This window comes from Callorhinus ursinus, unplaced genomic scaffold, assembly GCF_003265705.2.
Source record: "Callorhinus ursinus isolate GAN/ISIS: 27379988/994484 unplaced genomic scaffold, GSC_fseal_2.0 scaffold25, whole genome shotgun sequence".
NCBI classification, from domain to species: domain Eukaryota; kingdom Metazoa; phylum Chordata; class Mammalia; order Carnivora; family Otariidae; genus Callorhinus; species Callorhinus ursinus.
This window is the reverse complement of record NW_027397087.1, coordinates 24,462,310-24,485,766: the sequence shown is the minus strand read 5'-3', so window position 1 is coordinate 24,485,766 and position 23,457 is coordinate 24,462,310. Positions and strand designations below refer to the sequence as shown.

General features: G+C 37.0%; 1 protein-coding gene, 1 non-coding gene and 1 pseudogene across 2 annotated transcripts in view; 1 reads left to right on the top strand and 2 right to left on the bottom strand.

Moving 5' to 3' along the window:
- Positions 1-23,457, bottom strand: part of LOC112832848 (ATP synthase peripheral stalk subunit d, mitochondrial pseudogene) — a 407,341-nt pseudogene that overhangs the window by 214,372 nt on the left and 169,512 nt on the right.
- RNF111 (ring finger protein 111) overlaps positions 1-23,457 on the bottom strand; it is a 121,891-nt gene that overhangs the window by 95,058 nt on the left and 3,376 nt on the right. The window lies entirely within an intron of this gene.
- Positions 19,480-19,666, top strand: LOC112833483 (U2 spliceosomal RNA). The gene has a single exon (XR_003210643.1). It is a non-coding gene; the product is annotated as a U2 spliceosomal RNA (small nuclear RNA).

The window sequence follows — 23,457 nt, the reverse complement described above, 5'->3', positions numbered from 1 at the left end:
TCACTTGAATGCTTCCAAAAATTGATTTTACTCCCCTGTGGAAAGATCCTGCCACCCAACACATAGTCCTAACCAAATTCTGCCTGCCTGAAACTGTGCAAAATAATGTTTACCAAATTAGCCTGCATATATGGGCCAGCAGTGCCTAACTATCTGGTAGGCAGAAATTTGAGAAGCTTGCTCTAAACATGGAAATAGAGCTGAAAAAAGAAAAGAGAAGAGAATAAATGAAAAGAGAAGAAAAGAAGATAATGAGCTGAATTAATGGGTCACCTGCAATAAATGGAAAAAGGAAAAATTCTACAAATTACCAAAGTCAGAGGGAAAGACTGGTATACCCACCAACCATTGCATACTTCACAATTACATACAAGTTTGCAAGTGAGAGTAACTGATTGTGTGGATTGAGCTCTGTGAGCTCTTTGGAAGAAATGAAGCAAAGTTTGGAGATTTAATGTAATGAGATAGGGAGACCTTGGGAACTTGCTGAAAATATTTACTGAACTCTTTCCTCAGATGAAAAGGTCTGGGAAGAATTAAAAGGATCTAAGAGATGCACTAGTCAGAACATTTAGTGATCCACAACATTTTACTCTCCAGTTAATATATGAAGATATCACTGAAACTTGAAACTGAAAAAAATTTATAGATTCTACAGCACCGCTGATTTAGTTGAGGCAGTACAGGACCTCATTAAAACATTATATATAAAATTTGATTTTAGCTGATAAAATTACAAACACAGACTGTTTAGTTTGAAGATTATAATCTTTATTATCCATACAGAGGCAGAAAAACAGAGAAACAAAGAGAAGAATCATTAGAAACAGCACTTCTTTCCTACTAATAAACTACTTTGAAGTCATTTTTTAATCTATTGAAACTATTTTGAATTATAGACTGAAAAATTGAGGAGTTATTTGGTGAAAGGATAACATCAAAAGAGTACAATTTTGATGACTATTTATAATTTTTAAAGTTTCTCTGACTGCTTTTGGAATGCAACCTTCAAGATACATTTGAATTATCAAGCACTCATACTATCCATGTGGCTCAGTTTCTAAAACAGTGGGGTAACAAATTATGGACGAACAAGGAGACAGAGAATGCCTGGAATTTTGTAGACAAGCATTTTAAACTTCAAGTATCCTGAAATATTTCTGGTTATCTGGCCAAATTCTGGCCAGATGTTTGAGGCCATCTGGTTCTATGAAGTATATTTTCAAACAAAACTGTAGGAAAATGAAAGAGAAAGCCACCACCCACCATGGTCATATAACCCTAGTGTCACAACTGAGTTGTCTGGATTGATCAACAACCGTTCTCAGAAATAGTTTACTCTGTTAATTACCAGTATTTTTATACTCTTAGTCAAGGTTGGTGATAGGTTTACCGCTGAAATTTTATATTTAACTCTTTTTGGAATGCTTCTGCAGTGCCATTTTTTTAAAATCCATAATTTCTGAAGGACTCACTTCTGTTAGCAATAAAAAAATCTGCAAGTTTCTGATGATTAAAAAGCTAGGTTACATAATCTCCAACATCAGAGCTCTAACATTTTACGGTTTGCTTCAGACCTAGTAAGATTTATACAAACCTTGTGAATATTACAGTTTCAAGTGTGATTTACATACTGGCAAATTATTTGCAAATTCAGAACAGGAAGTAAAGATGTTTCTATGTACTTGCTTGCTACTTATAGATCATGTAAAGTTTTCCCCAAACATTAAATGTTTCCTTAAACCATAGTAGTATTTGTTTAATTGCCTAACGAATATCTTGACTATAATTTTGGGTTATGGGATTGCAAACAGAAACTGTGTTTTGATTAGTTTATAGGATATACAGTACCTTTGAAATACTGACATAAGGGGGGCTATTCAGAAGTAAGTATATAGAAGAAAAAAGAAGGGAATTAAATGAAACTGCCCATGTAATGACAGGAGATTTTAAAAAATATTTAACAACTTGAATCTGAATGACTTTAGTACTCAGTGCTTCTGGTGAGATTTTAATAATTTTTACATTTTGATAGAGCATAAGTCATTATTACACTACTGTTTAAGAACATTGGAAAGATTATTTAGAGATTTTAGTTTAGTATCTTATTTTGAAATTTGCTCAGATAAGTTCTGAAAATATAAATTGGTCAAAGTTGATGATGACCAAACTCTGAAACCTTATTTATTCGGATTCTAAGGATAAATAAAATCATTCTACTCTAAACACTTCAAACAGTAATTCAGGATTGAGTTAAACTAGGAAATAGTGCCACCTGCTGAATAAAAATTTCTTAAACATCTCAACATTAAGTTCATTTTTCAGACCACCTAAAGTTCTAATTTTTCTCAAAGATGTACATTTAAAATGATCTTCAAACAGAAAATTTTCTTTAAAAACTTATTTAACCAGGGGCACCTGGCTGGCTCAGTCGGTAGAACATGAGACTCTTGATCTAGGGGTTGTGAGTTCAAGCCTCATGTTGGATGTACAGATTACTTAAAATTAAAATCTTTAAAAAGAGAGAGAAAGAGAGATTAATTGTAAGTCTACATGTGGCATGGCAAAACTTTCCATGCCTCTCTTCACTATGTAAAGAATATATGGCATCTAGGCTTTGAAATTAAAAACAAGGACAGGGACTTCTGAAAAGAAACAGATTGAGCTGGCTGAGAACTAGAACAGCTGGTATGACAAACTACACTAAATACTTCACATTCAAATACTTATAGGCCCCACTTACCCATACCTGCCTGGCAGTAGGCATCACCCTTTTACACAGACTTCACATTAGTTCTGATATACTACATCATTTAAAAATATTTATTGACAACCAAGATATGCCAGATATTTGAGAAAAACCTGTAACATAAAAGAGACCAAGATGAACATTTTTAAAAATGACTATAGAGAGGAGACATAATTTAACAAATAAGGGGGAATATATTTTAAACCGCTAATATCTTTAGAAATTAAAAATGATACTGCATCCTTATAAGAAGAAAGGGATGCCATAAAGAAAAAGCAAGAGGGCGCCTGGGTGGCTCAGTCAGTTGAGCGACTGCCTTCGGCTCGGGTCATGATCCTGGAGTCCCGGGATCGAGTCCCACATCGGGCTCCCTGCTCAGCGGGAAGTCTGCTTCTCCCTCTGACCCTCTTCCCTCTCGTGCTCTCTATCCCTCATTCTCTCTCTCTCAAATAAATAAATAAAATCTTTAAAAAAAAAAAAAAAGCAAGAAAGAATGCTTAGAAATTAAAATGATAGTTTCCGAAACTAAAATTCAATAGGAAAGTTGAAAGATAAAGGCAAGAAAATCTTCCAGGATGTAAGACAAAAAGGAAAAGAAACAAAAAAGAAAAGATGAGTTATAGTGGACCAATCCTAGAAGTAAAATATCTAACAGAAGTTCCAGGAAGGGAGAACAAAGAATATAGAGAGAAGAAATTATGAAAGAAATTATTAGAAATCCCCAGAACTGAAGAAGAGTTACAAAATTCTAAAATTGTTTATTCTTTCATCTCCTGATGGACACCCAGATCATTTCCACCTTCTAGCTATTGTGGATAACACTGTATGACTATTCATTTACATGTAGTTGTTTTGAGTCCATTTTCAGTTCTGTGGGGTATATACTTAAGAGTAGAATTGCTGAGTCATAAGTAATTATATGATTAGCTTTTTGGTTTTTTGTTCTTTTTTTTTTTTTTTTAAATGTAGGCTCCATGCCCAGCATGGAGCCCAATGCGGTACTTGAACTCCTGACCCTGAGATGGAGACCTTAGCTGAAATCAAGAGCCAGATGCCTAACCAACCAAGACACCCAGGGACTCCAAATGTTTATTTTTCAGTTTTTGTTTTATTTATTTTTATTTTTTTTAAAGATTTTATTTATTTATTTGAGAAAGAGAGAATGAGAGATAGAGAGCATGAGAGGGAAGAGGGTCAGAGGGAGAAGCAGACTCCCTGCTGAGCAGGGAGCCCGATGTGGGACTCGATCCCGGGACTCCAGGATCATGACCTGAGCCGAAGGCAGTTGCTTAACCAACTGAGCCACCCAGGTGCCCTCAGTTTTTGTTTTATTAAGTAGGCTCCAGGCCCAGTGTGGAGCCCAATGCAGGGCTTGAATTCACAACCCTGAACTGAGATCAAGAGCTGGACACTTAACCCACTAAACTACCCAGGCGCCCTTATGATTAGCTTTTTGAAACACCATCAAGCTGTTTTCCATAGTGGCTGCACAATTTTACATTCCTTTCAACAATATATGAGGGTTTTCATTTCTCCATATCCTTGCCAAACTTGTTAATGTGTCTTTTTTATTATGGTCATCCTAGTGGGTAGAAAGCGGGTAGTGGCATCTCAGTGTGGTTACACCTTGTTTCATTCTCTTAGTGGTTGCCTTAGAAAGTAATCCCTATTTAACAAAACCTAATATTGTTACCTTTATTATCCTCCTGGGGAAGAATCCATAAATAGTTTAACAACATTTACCACATACACCACCCCCAGACACATGCACACACATTATTTACAATATGTTTTACTATGTATTATAACTGTATCATTTAAATGCCATAAGACATTAGTATTGGTTCACACCCCCTATTTTCAAAGTCAGTGTGATTTAGATTTATCATCATAATTATCATTTTCTTTGGTCACCATTGCTTTCTGCATCTGATCTTTCAAGATTTCCTTCTGCATGACGAGCAGTTTATATTCTGTAATGCTTATCTCCTATTGACAATGTCTTACTTTCCTTTAAAATGTATTAATTTTGCCTTCATTATTGAAGTATTTCTAGGATGATAGTTACTTTCCACAGTACCATGAAGATATCATTTCACTGTCTTTTGAAGCTTGCATCATTGAGACGTCAGTGGTGAGTTTAATTACAGATTCTTCAAAGCTAATCTGTCTGTTTTCTAGCTATTTCAACATTTTTCTCTTTGTCTTGATTTACTAAAGTTTCATTGTTATGTGTTTAGATGAGGATTTATCTTTATATATTCGGCTTCGGCTTTGTAAGCTTCTTGAATTAGTGGATTATCAGCAATCATGTCTTCAGAATATTGCCTCAGACCCATTTCTTCTCTTTCTCTTTTGGGACTCCAACTAAATATGTTAGATCCTCTCACTGCAGTCAGGTGATAGGTCTCTGGCTCTTTATATTGTATTATTTACATAATATATTATTTATTAGCAATAAATAATATAATAAATAAATAATGAAACAATGTATTATTTACACAATATCTAATTGCTCCCAGCTTCATTCTGGATAGTTTCTTCTGAAATTTATCCTAATCACCTAATTCTCTCTTCAATTGTGACTAATACACTAAACCATTTCTTAAAATTTGGTATTATATATCTTCACTTCTGGAATTTCTATTTTTTTCCCCACATCTGCTATATCACTTTTTTTTTCTTAAGAGAGACGGAGGGACAGAAGGAGAAGGAAAGAGAGAATCTTAAATAGGCTCCACACCCAGCACAGAGCCCAATGTGGGGCTCAATCTCACAACCCTAAGATCACTACCTGAACTGAAATCAAGAGTTGGATGCTTAACTGACTAAGCCATCCAGGTGTCCTCAAGTTTGATTTTTGTCAATAATCATAGTTGTCTTACAAACTCTGTGCCTGACAATTACAATTTTTGGAGTCCCTGTGAATTGTTTCCTTCCATTTGGTTTTCCTGCTCATTTTAACTCATAGCACCTTGTCTCTTTGTGTACTTCATCTTTTGTGTGTGTGTGTGTGTGTGTGTGTGTGTGTGTGTGTGTGTGTGTATGCGCTTCTTCATCTTTGATTGTGTTCAGGACATTGTGCTTAAAATTTTACTTACAGAAATCATCTTAGATCTGTTATGTCTATGTACTATATTATTACGGTTTTTTAAAAAAGATTTTATTTATTTATTTGACAGAGAGAGAGAGATAGCAAGAGCAGAAACACAAGCAGGGGGAGTGGGAGAGGGAGAAGCAGGCTTCCAGTGGAGCAGGGAGCCTGATGCGGGACTCGATCCCAGGACCCTGGGATCAGGACATAAGCTGAAGGCAGACGCTTAACGGCTGAGCCACCCAGGCGCCCCTATGTTTATACATAATATAAACTCTGGTGGGGTGCCTGGGTGGCTCAGATGGTTAAGTGTCTACCTTCAGCTCAGGTCATAATCTAGGGATCCTGGGATCAAGCCCTGCATCAAGCTCCCTGCTCAGTGGGGATTCTGCTTCTCCCTCTCCCTCTGCCCCCCCCCAGCTCGTGTTCTCTCTCTCTCTTTCTCTCTCAAATGAATAAAATCTTTTAAAAAATAATATAAACTCTGGAAAACAAAATAAACTTTTAATATTTCAGACAGAAGAAAAATAAAGCAGAAATGAAATGGAAAACAAAAATAATAGAAAAAAATGGACAACTTAGAAGAAATGGATAAATTCCTAGAAACATACAACCTACCAAGGCTGAATCATGAAATTAAAAAATCTGAACAAGCCAATTACTAAAAAGTAAATAGAATCAATAAAGCAAAAACCTTCCAACAAACAAAATCCAGGACCAGATGGCTTCATGGGTGAATTCTACCAAATAGTCAAAGGATGAGTAATACCAATTCTTCTCAAACTCTTCCAAAAGTAGATGAGGAGGGAACTCTTCCAAATTCATCTTATGAGGCCAGCATTATCCTGATTCCAAAACCAGACAAGGATACCACAAAAAAGAAAATTACAGGCCATTATCCTTGGTGAACATAGAAGCAAAAACTCTCAATTAAATATTAGCAAATCAAATTCAACAATACATTAAAAGGATTATATGCCATGATCAAGCAGGATTTATTCAGCAATATAAGGATGGCTCAACATCTGCAAATCTGTCAATGTGATATACCACATTAACAAAAAGAAGGAGAAAAATGATATGATCATCTCAATAGATGCAGGAATTGAATTTGATAAAATTCAACACCCACTTACGATAAAAAGAACTCTAAACAAAGTGGGTATAGAGGGAATGTGCCTCAATATAATAAAGGCCATATACAACAAGCCTACAGCGATCATCATACTCAGTGGAAAAGCTCTAAGTTCAGGAACAACACAAGGATGTTCACTCCACCACTTTTATTCAACATTGTATTAGAAGACCTAGTCACAGTAATTAGGCAAGAAAAATAAACACAAGGCATCTAAATTGATAAGAAGAAGTAAAACTGTCACTTTTTGCAGATGACATGATATTGTATATAGAAAATCCTAAAGACTCTACCAGAAAACTCTTAGAATAAAAGAATTCAGTAATGTTGCAGGATACAAAATCAACACATAAAAATCAGTTGCATTTTTTTACACTAATTACAAGTTATCAGAAAAAGAAATGAAGAAACAATCCAATTTACAGTTATATCAAAAAGAATAATATACCTAGGAATAAATTTAACCAAGGAGGTGAAAGACTTCTATATGGAAACTACAAGAGATTAAGGAAAAAAATTGAGGCGGACACAATTTAAATGGAAGGATATCCCATGCTCATGAAGTGGAAGAACTAGTATTGTTAAAATGTCCACTACCCAAAGCAATCTACAGATTCAATGAAATCCTGATCAAAATTCCAATGGCGGGTGGGAGGATGGGTTAGCCTGGTGATGGGTATTAAAAAGGGCACGTTCTGCATGGAGCACTGGGTGTTATACGCAAATAATGAATCATGGAACACTACATCAAAAACTAATGATGTAATGTATGGTGATTAACATAACATAATAATAATAAAAGAAAAAATTCCAATGGCATTTTTCACAATCCTAAAATTTGTATGGAGTCACAAAAGATCTGGAATAGCCAGAGCAATCTTGAGAATGAAGAACAAAGTTGGAGGCATCATGCTCCTTGATTTCAAACTCTATTACAGTTGCTCCTTGAACAACACAGGGGTTAGGAGCACCAATTCCCAGGCAGTTAAAAATCCATGTATAACTTTGGATTCCCCAAAACTTAGCTACTAATAGCCTACTATTGACAGGAAGTCTTACTGAAAATATAAACAACACATATTGTGTATGTTATATGTATTATATACTGTACTACTATAATAAAGTAAGCTAGAGGAAAAAAATGTTATTAAGAAAACCATGAGGAAGAGAAAATACATTTACAATACTATACTGAATAGAAAAAACTGCATATAAGTGAATCCATGCAGTTCAAACTCATGTTCAAGGGTCAACTTAGAAAGCTATAGTAATCAAAACAGTATGGTATTGGCATAAAAAGACACACACATAGATCAATGGAACAGAATAGAGAGCCCAGAAATAAGCCCACAAATATATGGTCAATTAAGTTAGAACAAAGGAGTCAAGAATATACAATGGGGAAAAGATAGTCTCTTCCATAAATGGTGTTGGGAAAACTGAACAGCCACATGCAAAAGAATAAAACTAGAACACTATCTTACACCATACACATAAAATAAATTAAAAATGAATTAAAGATTTGAACATAAGACCTGAAACCATAAAACTCCTACAAGAAAACATTGGTGGTATCAAAAGGAATGAAATCTTGCCATTTGCAACGATGTGGATGGAACTGGAGGGTATTATGCTGAGTGAAATAAGTCAATCAGAAAAAGACATGTATCATATGACCTCACTGATATGAGGAATTCTTAATCTCAGGAAACAAACTGAGGGTTGCTGGAGTGGTGGGGGGTAGGAGGGATGGGGTGGCTGTGTGATAGACATTGGGGAGGGTATATGCTATGGTGAATGCTGTGAATTGTGTAAGACTGTTGAATCGCAGACCTCTACCTCTGAAACAAATAATACATTATATGTTAAAAAAAAAAAGAAGAAGATAGCAGGAAGGGAAAAATGAAGGGGGGGAATCAGAGGGGGAGATGAACCATGAGAGACTATGGACTCTGAGAAACAAACTGAGGGTTCTAGAGGGGAGGGGGGTGGGGGGATGGGTTAGCCTGGTGATGGGTATTAAAGAGGGCATGTACTGCATGGAGCACTGGGTGTTATATGCAAACAAGGAATCATGGAACACTATATCAAAAACTAATGATGTAATGTATGGTGATTAACATAACAATAATAAAAAAGAAAACATTGGTGGTAAGCTTATTATAGGTCTTGGTGATGATTTTTAAAATCTGACACTGAAAGTAAAAGCAAAAATAAACAAGTGAGATTACATAAAAACTAAAAAGCTTCTGAACAGCAAAGAAAACAATCAACAAAATAAAAAGGGGTGCCTCAGTGGCACAGTTGGTTAAGTATCCAACTCTTGGTTTCAGCTCAGGTCATGATCTCCCGGTTGTGGGATTGAGCCCCACCTGGGGCTGTGTGCTCAGTGTGGAGTGTGCTTCAGATTCTTTCTACCTCCCCGTCTGCCTCTGCACTCATGCACACTCTCTCTCTCAAATAAATAAATAAAATCTTTAAAAATAAATAAAAATAAAAAATCAATCTACTGAATGGGAGAAAATATTTGCAAATTGTATATACTGATAAGGAGTTAATATCCACAATATATAAATACACATATAATTTGATAGCAAAAAACCCCCAAGCAATGCAATGAAAAAAATGAACAGAGGACCTGAATACACATTTCTTCAAAGAAGACATACAGAAGGCAAACAGACACATGCAAAGATGCTCAACATCACTAATTTATCAGGAAAATGCAAATAAACCATAATAAGATATCACCTCACATCGGTCAGAATGACTAGTATAAAAAGACAAGAAATAACAAGTATAGGAGAGGATGTGGAGAAAAGGGAACCCTTGTACACTGTGGGTAGGAATATAAATTGGTACAGCCATTATGGAAAACAGTACAGAGGTTCCTAAGAAAATTAACAATAGAACTAACATATATGATCGAGCAACTCCACCTCTGGGTATTTATCCAAAGAAAATAAAAGCAACAACTTGAAAAGATATATGTATCCTCGTGTTCACTGCAGCACTATTTACAGTAGCCAAGATGTGGAAACAACCTAAATGTCCACTGATGGATGAATGTATAAAGACATTGTGGTATATATATACACAATGGAATATTATTAGCACATACAAAAAAAGGAAATCTTGCCATTTGTGACAACAGATGAACCTTTGCCTGCATTATGCTAAGTGAAATAAGCCAGACAGAGAAAGATGAATACTATATAATCTCTCTTACATGAGTAATCTAAAGAAACAAACAAACAAAAACAAGTTCATAGATACAGAGAACAAAGGCAGGGGTTGGGAGGATGACAGAAATGGGAAAAGGGGCCAAAAGATAAAACAAACACACATACACAAAACAACAAAACCCACAAAAATAGCAGAAATCAATGAGAAAACAAAAGTAATAGGAATCAGTGGAACCTGGTTCTTTAAGAGAATCAGTAATACAGATAAACCACTAACCAGACTATTTAAGGATTAATAAAAGAAAGAAGAAATAAATTGCCAACATCAGGAATGAGAAAAAGGACATCACTTCAGATCCATACATGGATTTCATTGGGTTTTAAAAATTCCCTAAAGAAAACTTGAGGTCCAGATGACTTCTCTGGTGAATTCTATAAAATACTTAAGGAAGAAAGAATACCAATCCTACACAAACTCTTGTAGATAATACAAAAGTGAATACATCTCAACTTATTTATGGGGCCAGTATTACCCTAAAACCAAGAGCAAAAATATTAAAAGAAAATTTAGACCAACAACCCTCATGAACATAGATGGCTAAATCTTTAACAAAATTTTAGTAAATCAAATCTAGTCATATATAAAAATGGATAATATATCATGAACAAGTGTATTTTATCACAGGAATACATGGTTGGTTTAATAAAATATCAGTTAATGTAATTCATCATATTATCACACTAAAAAAAGAAAAGTGATCATCTCTAAAGATTAAAAAAAATCACTTGACAAAATTCAACACCCTTTCATGATAACTTACAGCAAACTAAGAATGGGAAAAAAATTTCTAAATCATTCTAAAACGAGGCATCTTTTTTAAAAATTTTTTATTGTTATGTTAATCACCATATATTACATCATTAGTTTTTGATGTAGTGTTCCATGATTCATTTAAAACAAGGCTTCTTTAAAAAAACCTTCAGCTAATATCAGTTAATAGTAAAAGACTAACACTTTTTTCCCCTAACACAAAAACAAAGTCAATGTCATAAACTCTGAATCTACCTTTAGCTTTGCAATTAGAGTCCATGTTTCCCTCCTTTGTATCAATAAACTTATGTTTATAACCACTATTAGAGCACTTATGATATTTTATTTAATCCATTTACCCTTCTGTCTTCCACTCTACTGTGACCTTGTAAAGGATAAGCCCTTTGTTTTACTCATCTCTGTATGAATGTTTAAGAGATGTAATGGGTCTTAAGGATCATCTAATTCAGTCATCCTGTTTCCCACTAGAGGAAAGTAAACCCTAGAGAGATTAAACAACTTGTCCAATATCCTATAGCAACTTAGTTGGTAGTAATAGTCAACTGTGTCTTTTCATCTAAAAGGTACCATCTCTTTGAATTGATCAGTAAGTAAAGTAGGCTTTATTCACATTTTAAGTGAGAAAATTATATAGGAGTTTCATTACTTGCCCAGAGTCAATATCATGTGTTAAAACAAGGAGCACACAAAGACAAAAGTTGTTTCACATTAAAAATATTTTTGCGGGACGCCCGGGCGGCTCAGTCGGTTAAGCGGCTGCTTTTGGCTCAGGTCATGATCCCAGGGTCCTGGGATCGAGTGCCACATCGGGCTCCTTGCTTGGCAGAGAGCCTGCTTCTCCCTCTACCTGCTCTGCCTGCCGCTCCCCCTGCTTGTGCTCTCTCTCTCTGACAAAAAATAAATAAAATCTTAAAAAAAATAAAAATATTTTTGTTGTTGTAGGATGAATATTTTCCACTGCTCCATTTTTGGACTGTGCAACAAAAACCTGTCTTAACGATGAGAAAATAAGCTTAGAGATGCAATCTAAGAATCTGAAACTATGATTATATATCAAGATGTAAAGTACTCATTAATTCCTTGCTACAAGTGCCACTTTAAACAAACCATCTCTTGTGTGTGTGCAAACATTCCCATCCCTATTCTCTAATTGTATTTGTGATAGCTTACATGAATACAAATAATATCAGGGTAGAAATTTAAAAAGATTAACATTTTAGAAAAACAATGACACGGGATGATAGCAAAATTCAGCCTGAAGCAATTATGAGATGACACAAGAAACATACCATAGAATCCTGGACAATTTTTAGATGTGAACCACAAGTTTAGCTTTAGATTCCTTTCAGTCAAAGCCAATAAGTAAACATAATCAGTTACAAGATTCACAAGAGTCATTATGGTAATATGTCTCAGAAGCAGCAGAAATTTTCCTTATATTGAAACCTGAAAGAAATATTATCATTAAAGGGACACTGTGTGACAATAATCATTCTTAACAACATCCCTACAATAATTACCATAGTGAGTTTCGTGAAGGAAAGGAAGCTGGGGTGACCTATAGCACAGTGAGATCCATAACTCTTTAAGAAAGGAGGGGAGGGGTGCCTGGGTGGCTCAGTTGGTTGAGCATCCGACTCTTGGTTTTGGTTCAGGTCATGATCTCAGGGTCCTGAGATTGAGACCTATGTCAGGCTCCACGCTCAGCAGGGAGTCTGCTTGAGGTTTTCTCTCCCTCTCCCTCTGCTCCTCACCCTGCTCTCTTTCTCTCTCTCTCTAAAATAAATCTTAAAAAGAAAGGAAGGAAAGAAGAAAGGAAGGAAGGAAGGAAGGGAGGGAGGGAGCTTGGGGTGCCTTGCTGGCTCAGTTGGTAGAGCCTGTGACTCTTGATCTCAAGGTTGTGAGTTCAAGGGGCGCCTGGGTGGCCCAGTTGGTTAAGCGACTGCCTTCGGCTCAGGTCATGATCCCAGGGTCCTGGGATCAAGCCCCGCATTGGGCTCCCTGCTGAGCAGGGGGCCTGCTTCTCCCTCTCCCTCTGCCGCTCCCACTACTTGTACTCTCCTGCTCTCTCTCTGTCAAATAAATAAATAAAATCTTAAAAAAAAAAAAAGGTTGTGAGTTCAAGCTCCACATTGGATGTAGAGATTACTTAAATTAATTAATTAATTTTAAAAAAGAGAGGAGGTGAGCTCAACTAAAAGTAAACAATATGAAAGGGAGGCCGATATAGAAGCCAAAGTGTGAGTCTGGTAATAATAATCTCCCATAATCTCTTACTACAAAAATCTAGGAGGTTTAGGACCATGTGCTCTCCCACCAAGTCAAGACACAAGCTTTGCAAGAGGGTTCTTCCTTATGTAAAACCTCCTGAATATCATCCCCTCCTGTCCTATGGGTATTTATAGCTTATCTGAAATCCAAAGGCTGGGTGAGACAAAGACCATGGATTTTAGAACACTCTGCTACTAGTCATAAAGAGATCAATTATTGCATGACATAGAGAAGCAATACTATTCCTACAGTACCATGTACACGGGGAAACTTGTTACATGTGAGAAGGGTTTTAACAGTTATGTCTTGAGTAACCAAAGGCAAGGTTTTCTAAAGAACCAACCTTACAAAAGAGATGGGAGACATATTAATTTGTATGATGAATTCATGAATGTTCACTATACTCTTTTTCCACTTTTGTCTATGTTTGAAATTTTCCAAAAAAATAAAGAAAATATAATTATGTTGAAGATCCTCAAAGAGATCAATGAAGAAGTAACATTTGTTTATTAAAAATAATAAGAAATTATAAAACAGAACTAAAACAAGAATAGATGGATACAAAATACAATTAGAAATCCCATAAATAGAAAAAGTAGTATTAGAAATTTACAAGAAACCCCCAAACAACCCAATTATAAATGGACAAAGATTTGAATAGATATTTTACAAAAGAAGATACATGAATGGCTGGAATAAGCACATGGAATGATGCTCAACATATTAATCATCAGGGAAATGCAAATTAAAATGTCAACAAAATACCACTTCACACCCACTAGTACGGTTATAATAAAAAAAGACAGACAATAACAAGTGTTGGAAAAGATATGGAGAAATAGAACCCTCATATGTTGCTGATGGGTATATACATGGTACAGCTACTATGGCAGTTTCTTAGAAATTAAACATAAATTTACAATAAAACCCAGCAATTCCACTCCTAGATGTCTATCCAAGAAAATGAGAACAAGTACAAAGACTTGTACACAAATGTTCACAGCAGCATTATTCATAATAGTTCAAAGTGGAAACAATCCAGATGTCTATCAACTAGCATAGAGACAACCATAATGTAGTAGTTATATCTATATAATGGATCACTGTCAGCAGTATAAGGGAACAAACAACCGATACAGGCTACAAAATGGATAAATCTCAAAGAACCTAGATGCATAACACATGTATAATTTCATTCATATGAAATGTCCAGAAAAGGCAAATCTATAGAAATGTAAAGTATATTAGTGGTTGCCTAGGGCTGGGATGTGGGAACAAGGGTGACTTCAAATGGGCATGAGGGATTATTTTGGTGTGATAGAAATGTTCTAAAACTGGATTATGAGGACAGTTGTACAACTTATCAATTTACAAAAAATCATTGAATTGTATAGTTTAAATGGTATGCAAATTTGCTATAGATTGAATGTTTGTGTCCCCCCCATTCATATGTAAGCAGAGTCCTCATGAATAGGATTAATGCTCTTATAAAAGAGGCTCCAGAAAGCTCTCTTCATCCTTTCTGACCTCACCAGACACTCAATCTGCTGGCCCCTTGATCTTGGACTTCTGAGCCTCCAGAACAGTAAGAAAAAAATTTCTGTTCTTTCTTAGCCACTCAGTCTATGGTGGTTTTCTTATAGCAGCCCAAAGGGACTAAAACAAAATTATACCTCGATGAAGCAACTATTAACAATTTCTTGTGTATTCTTCCAGATATGTCTATATGTTTACATACGTAATTATACACATTATTTTTCCCTTACAAATGATAGCATACCATTCAAACTATCTTCCAATGTCTGGTTCTGTTTGATTTTTAAGATAGATCCTGTAGATCTTTCCATAGTAGTATATGCATTGATCCATCATTCTTATGAATATGTACTGAGCATTCTGCTATATAACCATACCATTGATGAATTTTTAGATTATTTCCATCAATTTTGCTTTTGTAAATAATGCCACAGTAAATATCTTGGTGCATATGTTACTTCATATAAGTGTGCTATTACCTACAAGAATGCATTATTACCTATAAGTAGAATTTCTGGGCCAAAGCGTCCGGGCATTGTAATTTTGTTATATGTTTTCAAATTGATCTCCATACAGGTGAATTTACAGTCCAGTCAGCAATGCATGAGGAGATATTGACAACACATTTTTGACAATACAAGTTAACAAACCTTTAATCTCCATGCCAACCTAAAGTTATGACAAAAAAAAAAGCACTTTACTATACATTAGCTTTTCTCTTAGAAGAACAGAAATTCTCTTTCCACTTGGAACAACCTTATGTGAAACTTTGATAACTTTGTGAATGGGACAAATTCCTCAAAAAACACAAATTACCAAAGCTCACTCAAGTAGAAATAAACTACCTGAAGAGTCATATATCTTGAAAAATTGATTTTATACTTAAAAACTTCCCACAAAAAAAAAGAGAAAAGAAATTCTAGATTTGGAGGGCTTCAGTGAGGAACTCTGCCTAACATTTAAGGAAAACATGATACTAATTCTATACATACTTATAGCAAAAATGCAAGATAAAGAAACATTTCCCAAATCATTTTGTGGGACCAGCATTACCTTGACATCAAAAGCAGATAAAAACATTACAAGAAAGAAAACTTCATATCCCATAAAAATAGATTAAAAAATCCCTAACAATGGGGTGCCTGGCTGGCTCAGTGATAGAGCACAAGACCCCTAATCTCAGGGCCATGAGTTTGAGCCCCACATTGTGGGTAGAGTTTACTCAAAGAAAAACCCTAACAAAATATTAATATAATCCAGCAATCTTTAGAAGAATAATATATAATTTATGGAACAAAAATAATTTTTAGGAAAATTTTAATTTTCCAATTGGAGTTTGCCAAAAAAGAGCAAGGTTGACTCAATATGCAAAAACCAATCAATATAGTTAACCATATCAAAGACTAAAGAAGAAAAACCATATGACCATCCAATAGACACAGAACAATTATTTAACAAAATTCAACATTCAGGGCTCCTGGGTGACTCAGATGGTGAAGTGTCTGCATTCAGCTCAGGTCATGATTTCCAGGTCCTGGGACTGAGCCCCATGTCGGGCTCCCAGCTCAGCAGGGAGCTTGTTTCTCCCTCTCCCTCTGCCTCTCCACCTGCTTGTGCTCTCTCTGTCAAGGATCTCAAAGAGCAAAATGATTTTCAAAAAAGAGAACAAATTTGGGGACTCACACTATCTTATTTCAAGAGTTATTATGAGGCTACAATAACCAAGACAGTGTGGTAATCCTGTACGGATACACACGTAGCTCAATGGAGCACAATGGTGTCCAGAAATAGATCAACTGAGTTTCTTTCTTTGAAAAAAAGATTTATTTGTCAGAGAGACAGAGCACAAGCAGGGGGAGTGACAGGCAGAGGGAGAAGCGGGCTCCCCGCTGAGCAAGGAGCCCAACATGGGACTAGATCCCAGGACCCCTGGATCATGATCTGACTGAAGGCAGACGCTTAACTGACTGAGCCACCCAGGCATCCTAGATCAACTGAGTTTCAACAATGTGGCCAAGATAATTCAACAAGGAAAGAATAGTTTTTTCAACAAATGGTGATGAGACAATTATACTTCCACATTAAAACGAATCTTGACTGTTACCTCACACCATATACAAAAATTAACTCAAAATGGATCAGAGGCTTAAGAGTTAATACTTTAAGAGGGGGCGCCTGGCTGGCTCAGTTGGTGAATCATGGGACTCTTGATCTCAGGATTGTAGGTTTGAGCCCCACATTGGGTGCAGAAATTACTTAAAAAAATAAAACCTTAAAAAAAACACAACACTTTTAGGAGAAGACATCAGACAAAATCTTTGTGACCTTGGGTTAGGCAAATGTTTCTTAGCTAAGATGCAAAAAGCATGAATCATGAAAAAAAATGACAGACTGGACATCCTTAAAGTTTAAAAGTCCTGACATTTGAGGGCGCCTGGGTGGCTCAGTCGGTTAAGCGGCTGCCTTTGGCTCAGGTCATGATCCTGGGGTCCCTGGATCGAGTCCCGCATCGGGCTCCCTGCTTGGTGGGGAGTTTGCTTCTCCCTCTGACCCTCCCTCCTCTCATGTGCTCTCTCTCTCTCTCTCTCTCTCATTCTCTCTCCCAAATAAATAAAATCTTTAAAAAAAATAAAAAAATAAAAGTCCTGACATTTGAAAGTATCCCTAATAAAACGATGGTATGAGTTAGAAACCAAGAGAAAATATTTAAAAGACACATATATAAAAAAGGAGTTATATGCATAGTATTAAAAAAAACCCATTAAAACTCAGTAATAGTGAGACAACCCAATATTTTAAATGAACAACAACAAAAAGATTTGAACACTCCATCACATACTGATGGCAAATTAGCACATGAAAACATATTCAAAGTTATTGGTCATTACAGAAATGTAAATTAAAACAATAACACTATATACCTACTAAAATGGTTAAAATGAAAAAGACTGTCCGTATTCATATTAAGTCCTAATAAGGATTTAGAGCAACTGAAACCCTCAGATATTGCTGGTGGGGATGCAAAATAGCATATCTAGAAAACAGGTTGGCAGTTTCTCCTGACGTTAAACATACAATTACCATACTACCCCTTTTTGGTACCTACCCCCACCTCAAAATGAAAACAAATGTCTACACAAGTACCTGTATGTTAATGTTTACAGCTGCTTTATTCATAATATTAAAATTAAAAACAACTCAAATTTGAGCCCATCAACTGGCTTCATACTATATGATTCCATTTATATGGTAAACTGGAAAAGGCAAACTATAGTAACAGAAATCAGATCAATGGTTGCCAGGACCTGGGAATTCACCAGTGTTCTCTTCCAGGACTTGTATGATTTCATCTCTTATATTTAAATACTAATCCATTTGGAATGTATCCTGGTATTAGACATTGATTCCCTTTAGTTATTAAAAGTCCCAACTTTTTTTTTTAAAGATTTTTATTTATTTATTTATTTGAGAGCGAGAGAATGAGAGATAGAGAGCATGAGAGGGAAGAGGGTCAGAGGGAGAAGCAGACTCCCCGCTGAGCAGGGAGCCCGATGCGGGACTCGATCCCGGGACTCCAGGATCATGACCTGAGCCGAAGGCAGTCGCTCAACCAACTGAGCCACCCAGGCGCCCCTAAAAGTCCCAACTTTTGATGACACATTATTACATACTTAATAAATCAGCTAAAATTTTAAAAAGTGAAAATACCAAACACTGGCAAGAATATGGAAAACCTAGATGTCTTATAAATTGCTGGTGGAAATATAAAATGGTAAAGCCACACCAGAAGAGTTTGGAAGTTTATTAAAAAACGAAACATACAAACAACATGACCTTTCGTTCTCTACTATTGGAAGTTCTTTTTATATCAGGGATACTAAGCTTTTTTTTTTAAGATTTTATTTATTCATTTGCGAGAGAGACAGAGAGAGAACAAGCAGGGGGAGAGGCAGAGGGAGAGGGAGAAGCAGACTCCCTGCTGAGCAAGGAGCCCGATGCGGGACTTGATCCCAGGACCCCGGGATCATGACCTGAGCCAAAGGCAGACACGTAACCATCTGAGCCACCCAGGCGCCCCTAAGCTTTTGTTTTTGACATGCCATTCACACTCCTGGGAATTTGTCCCAGAGAAATGACTAGAGTTCACACAAAAACCAAACTGTGGTACGGTTATACGATGGAAAACTACTCAGCAACAAAAAGGAACAAATTATAAATATATGCAAGAACTTGGATCTCTAGGGACTTGTGCTGAGTAAAAAAAAAGATAATTTCAATGGGTCCCATATTCTATGATTCCATTTGTGTAACATTCTTCAAGTGAAAAAATTATAGAGATGGAGGATAGATCAGTAGTTGCCAGTGGTTAGGCTTGTGGGGGCGGGAGAAAGGAGTGGGTGTGACTATAAAGAAGTGGCACAGGGAGATATTTGTGTGATGGAATAGTTCTGGGTCTTCACTGAAGTGTATCAAGAATCTTTGTATGAGATAAAAATAGCATAGAAATACACATACACACACTGTACCAATATCAATGCCTGATTTTGATATTGTAGTATAGTTACAAGAGGTGTAATCATTTGGAGAAACTGGATGAAGGGGTCATGGGAACACTCTGTACTATTTTTGTAATTTCCTGTGAATCTATAATTATTTTAAAACAAAAAAAATTAAGCAATCACTTCTCGGCCTTTTGGCTAAGATCAAATGTAGTATTTGCTCTTTTCAGTTTAATATATGATACGTTCTCTGAGGACAGCATATTAAATGGATTTTTGGAGCAGGGAGATGGAATAGGAAATTACTCTGCCCACTCCACGTATCGACCTGGTATTGCAGTACCTCCAGGAACAGTGCAGCCCCTCAGGGGAAATACCCAGGTGTCTAAGTTCAGCTTGAGCTGTAGGGGGTTGTTTATCTGAGATCATGTGTGTTGGATGCTTCTGCCTTCTAGTGTCTGGGCTGGAGGCTTGTGTCTGGCTTCCTGGAGGCATAGGTGTATATATGCACCATGGTCTATTTATTAATTTATTTTTTGGGGTCTATTTATTAATTTGAAGATTTTATTTATTTATTTATTTATTTATTTGAGAGATAGAGAAGGAGAGAGAGTGTGAGCAGGGGGAGGAACAGAGAGGGAGAGAGAAAAGCAGACTGTGCCCTGACTGCAGAGCTCTATGTGGGGCTTGATCCCTTGACCCAGAGATCATTTCCTGAACTGAAACCAAGAATCAGATGCTTAACCCACTGAGCCACCTAGGCACCCTTACCCATTCTGCTATTAACTGACATTTGTTGGGTTTCTAGTTTGGGCCTATTACAAATACTACTGCTATGTGTTATTTGTTTTCCCATAAACTATATACTTAAGAGTGAATTTCTGGGTCAAAAGATATGTGGTTCTGTAAATTTATTAGATAATTCTAAACTGTTTTCTAAAGTAGTTGTATCCATTTTTAATCCCACTTAATCCCGGTTCCAATTACTCCACATCTTTGCCAACACTTGGTATTGTTAGTTTCTCTGATTTAGGCATTATGCTGGGGCATAAAGTGGTATCATTGTAGTTTTAATATATAAATTCCTGATTACTAATGAGATTGATCACTTACACACGTGTGTGTGTGTGTGTGTGTGTGTGTGTGCATGCCATCTGACTTTTCTCTTTGGTGAAATATGTTTTTAGACTTGGCCATTTTGGGGGCACCTGGGTGGCTCAGTCAGTTAAGCATCTGCCTTCAGCTCAGGTGATGATCTCAGGGCTCTGAGATAGAGCCCTGTGTCAGGCTCTCTGCTCAGGGGAGAGTCTGCCTCTCCCTCTCCCTCTGCTCTTTCCCCCAACATTATCTCTCAAACAAATAAATAAAATCTTTTTAAGATTTTCATTTATTTTTTGACAGAGAGAGAGACAGCGAGAGAGGGAACACAAGCAGGGGGAATGGGAGAGGGAGAAGCAGGCTTCCTGCTGAGCGGGGAGCCCGATGCAGGACTCGATCCCAGGACCCTGGGATCATGACCCGAGCCAGAGGCAGATGCTAAATGACTGAGCCACCCAGGCGCACCACCAATAAATAAAATCTTAAAAAAAAAAAAAACTTGACCATTTTTTTCCCACTGAATTGGCGTCTTAATTTGTAGTTCTTTGTAGATTATGGTTATGTACCCACCATTGGTTATATGTGTTACAAATATCTCTCACTCCATGGCTTCCCTTCTATTCTCTTAATGGTAGCTTCTGATGAGTGGAAATTCTTAATTTTAATGTAGCCAAATACATCATTTTTTTCCTTTGTAGTCAGTGCTTTTGTATCCTTTTTTTTTTTTTTAAAGATTTTCTTTATTTGTCAGAGGGAGCACAAGCAAAGGGAGCGGCAGGCAGAGGGAGAAGCAGGCTCTCCGCTGAGCAGGGAGCCCAATGCGGGGCTTGTTCCCAGGACCCTGGGATCATGACCTGAGCCAAAGGCAGAGGCTTAACCGACTGAGCCACCCAGGCATCCCAGTGCTTTTGTATCCTTATAGTTTTTTTCCTAATCCAAGGTCATGATGATATTCTTTTTTTTTTTAAAAAAAGATTTTATTTGACAGAGAGAGACACAGCGAGAGAGACAGAACACAAGCAGGGGGAGTGGGAGAGGGAGAAGTAGGCTTCCTGCTGAGCAGGGAGCCCCATGCGGGGCTCGATCCCAGGACCCTGGGACCATGACCTGGGCCAAAGGCAGATGCTTAACAACTGAGCCACCCAGGCGCCCAACAATATTCTTCCAATATGATCTTTGAGGAGAGACAAACCTGAGGGCTGACCCTCAAATCATCAAGCCTCCCTGCTTGAGCTGGGACATTAACCTTCTGCCCTGGTGCTGGGATTTACACCATTGGCTCCCCTGGTTCTCAGACCTTTAGACTTGGGTTGGAATTATACCACTGACTTTCTTGGGCATAAGGCCAGGAAATCTTCTTTTACTTCTTTTTTAAAAAATTATTATTATTTTAAGTAGCCTCCTTATCCAGCATGGAGTCCAACCCAGGGCTTGAATTCAGGACCCCGAGATCAGGACCTGAGCTGAGATCAAGAGGTGGATGCTTAACTTCTGAGCCACCCAGGTGCACCAGGAAATCTTGATCCGTAGATTCAAGAAGTTTGACAAAACCCAAGTCGGATACATTTTTTAAAACCATACACCAGGACAGAACTTCAGATTGCAGATGGAAGATCTTGGGATTTCTTAGCCTCCATAACTATGTGAGATTATATATATATATACAATCTCTCTCTCTCCACACACACACATGCACATGTGTGCATGCACGCATGCACACACACACAAATATATCTCCTATTGGTTCAAGTTTTCTCTGGAGAACCATAATACATCTAAACCTAAAAGTAATAACATTGTGTTAATGGATTAAATATTTCAGATAAATGCTTGTCAGTCTAGATTAAAAACAACAACTGTATGTTACTTAGAAAAGCATATCTTAAAAACATGCAAAAGGGGGCACCTGGGTGGTTCAGTCAGTTAAGCGTCTGACTCTTGATTTCAGCTCAGGTCTTGACTTCAGGGTCATGAATTCAAGCCCCATGTTGGGCCTCATGTTGGGCTCAACACTGGGTATGGAGCCTACTTAAAGAAAAAAATTAGGGCGTGCCTGGGTGGCTCAGTTGGTTAAACGACTGCCTTTGGCTCAGGTCATGATCCCAGAGTCCTGGGATCGAGTCCCACATCAGGCTCCCAGCTCAGTGGGGAGCCTGCTTCTCCCTCTGACTCTCTCCCCTCTCATGCTGTTTCTCTCTCGCTCGCTCTCTAATAAATAAATAAAATCTTTAAAAAAAATTAAAAACTTGCAAAAAACAAGGCACCTGGGTGGCTCAGTTGGTTAAGTGTCTGCCTTTGGCTCAGGTCATGATCCCAGAGTCTTGGGATCAAGCCCCACATCAGGCTCCTTGCTTAGCGGGGGTCTGTTTCTCCCTCTGCCTGCTGCTCCCCCTGCTTGTGCTCTCTTTCTCTGTCAAATAAATAAATAAATAAATAAATAAATAAATAAATAAATAAAATCTTTTAAAAAACATGCAAAAAGCTTGAAGGCAAAAGTTTGGAAACAGACACACTTTGTAAACACTAGCCTAGAGAAAGCTGGTGTAGCATTTAAGCAAAATAAAAACTACTAAAGATAAAAGGCTCAATTAATTATGAAGCTGTAGAAATTGTATATTTGTATACATCTAATAACAAAGTCTTAAAATACATGAGGTAACATTTGACAGTTCTACAAACAAATCCACATTCTTGTGAAATTCTTTTTTTTTTTAAGATTTTATTTATTTATTTGTCACAGAGAGAGAGAGAGAGACAGAGAGAGGGAGAGCACAAGCAGGGGGAGCGGCAGGCAGAGGGAGAGGGAGAAGCAGGCTCCCCCCTGAGCAGGGAGCCCGACATGGGGCTCAATCCCAGGACCCCAGGATCATGACCTGAGCCAAAGGCAGACACTTAACTGACAGCCACCCAGCGTCCCTTGTTGAGAAATTTTTTTTAATTTATTTTTTTAAAATTTTATTATATTATGTTATGTTAGTCACCATACATTACATCATTAGTTTTCGATGTAGTGTTTCATGATTCATTGTTTGCATATGACACCCAGTGCTCCATGCAG